At 48.8% G+C, this 2,272-nt stretch overlaps 1 pseudogene; it reads left to right on the top strand.

The window, feature by feature from the left end:
* Positions 1–298: 298 nt before the first annotated feature.
* On the top strand, positions 299–2,047 carry LOC114827999 (uncharacterized; annotated as a pseudogene).
* The last annotated feature ends 225 nt before the right edge of the window (positions 2,048–2,272 follow it).

The following is a 2,272-nucleotide window of genomic DNA, read 5'->3' as shown; positions in this document are numbered from 1 at the left end:
ACTAGGGCTGGGAATCCATCACGGGATTCACGGTCGCGCCAAAAGCCGTGAATTTTCCGTTTTTCCCCGCGATGCCGTGAAATTTCCGGATTTTTTTCCGCGGAGCCGTGAATTTTTGTTTTTTCTTCCCCTCAGATGATTCATGCTCTGAATCGGCCTCTGTGAGTATCCCCTTTAGTTTAGGCGCTTGCGGCATGTAATTTCTGTGCACGTCACCAGAACGTGCACGCTGTCTTCGAGAAGACCGCACTTTGTTTACGACAGTGAGCGCGTGAACAGCCGGAACCATCGGAGCAAGATGAGTCCTCCGAAATCTTTGAAGATGTCAACTAAAGTAAATGCCGCCAAACGGGCCAAAGAATTCGAGCCAGGGACCTTCCATGCGTCCGGTGACCTCCTGTATTGCAGCGTTTGCGATGTTCCTGTGGACTTCCTTAGGAAACATAGCTGTTTGAGACATCTCGCAAGCGAAGCTCACAAAAGGAAGTCGAATAATCTCAAGACGGCCGCAGCGGAGAGGAACAAATTGCAAGTCAATCTACGTGAATCGTTCGACAACATTTCCGAGCGGAATGAGGAAAGACAAGCGGTTCTACTGGAGCTCGTGGAAGCGTTTGCAGGGGCGAACATCCCCTTGCACGCACTGGACAATGGCAATCTGAAGAAGTTCCTAGAGCTCAACCTGAGAAGAGTCGGGACAGTTCCGTCGTCTAGCGGTCTCAGACGAACTTATCTACCGAGAGCATTCGACTTGCACGTTCAGAACTTGAAGCTTCTATTGAAGGACCGGGAGTCAATTGCGATAGTTTGTGATGAAACTTCCGATGCGGAAGATCGCTACGTCTTGAACGTTCTCGCGATTCCGAGCTGCAAGGATGACGAGCGACACCTGCAGAGCTTTCTGCTCGAGTGTGTCAGTATTGGAGAGGACAAATTTCAAACAGTGAGTGAAGCAGTACTGCAAGTGGTCAAGCAAGTATGAAATCAGCTCTCTGAGAATTAGTGCTTTTGTGACGGACAACGCATCGTACACGTCAAAGCCTGAAACTCTTCTCTAAGGTCCATCTGACTGAATGCCGTTCACGTGACCTGTACAGCACACCTGTTGAATCTTGTAGGCGAGGTATGGGTCTCGTCCTATCCGAAAGTGAACGAATTAGTTGCGGGCATAAAAAAGGTCTTCACTAGCTGTCCAGCCCGGAAGGCCCGCTTCCGACAATTCCTGCAAGCTAAGAATATGAACCCAATGCTCCCTCCCGTACCAGTTGTGACGCGATGGAACAGCTGGTTCCGATCTGCTACTTACCACGCTGATCACCTCGAAGAGTATCAAGAGTTCTTGAGTCGCGAGATCGAGGGCAATGCGAGTCCGTACATTTCGAATGTTCTCGCGTCTTGCGGTTCCCCGGTTGTTCGGTCTCAACTCACCGAATTGACCAAATACGCCACGCACTTGATGGCAAAACTGACCTCGTATGAGGGTCTCGACATGCGATCGCATCTTCTCATCGACGATCTGGACTTGCTCATACAATGGCTCGACATATCAAACGACAACGAGGACTCCAGTGCTGATGCGAAAGATGCCCTGCGGAAATCGTCCGCGAAGCTGCGCAGTTACATCACGACGGACGCCACGTCGAGATTTCGTCAACCATCGGCGGATTTCTTCCGCGCGTGTCGCGCCTTTTACCCATTCAAAATCAAGGCAATGTCGATTCCATACGAATTCATAACTTCTCACATCCCATGGTTTGAAGATAACGATATAGGCTGTGCGGAATTGAAAGTATTCTTGTCGACAGTCGATGAATTGGTAACACGGTCGCACCCTGTCGATTTTTGGAACGGAGTCTCTTTTAAATTTCCGGAGCTTGCAAAAATCGCACTCATTTGCCTGAGTGTGCCCGTCAACAGTGTCGCTGCAGAACGGTCTTTTAGTCAATATTCCGACGTTCTCCGCGACGACCGTCGGTCGATAAAAGAGAGCAACCTTTCTTTGTACAATATGCTCTACCAAAATGCTGTAATGCCCAAAGTATTGTGATGGGATAGATAAGTTAAGTCAGAAAAAAATGTTTTGGACCACTCTCGATACTGTTTTCTTTTTTTCGATTGCTGTTTCAATGAAATATCGATTGAGATGCTGAAATTTCGGATAGGCTCCATGCAACGGGACACGAATTCACGGCACCGTGAATTTCGGCAGAAAATGCCGTGAATTCGCCGTGAATTCCCGAAAAAAATGCCGTGATGAATTCCCAGCCCTAGT

The sequence above is a fragment of the Galendromus occidentalis genome, unplaced genomic scaffold (assembly GCF_000255335.2).
Source record: "Galendromus occidentalis unplaced genomic scaffold, Mocc_1.1 scf7180000076603, whole genome shotgun sequence".
In the NCBI taxonomy this organism is placed as follows: Eukaryota; Metazoa; Arthropoda; class Arachnida; order Mesostigmata; family Phytoseiidae; genus Galendromus; species Galendromus occidentalis.
Note: the sequence above shows the minus strand (reverse complement) of the source record. Positions and strands in the feature narration are given on the sequence as shown.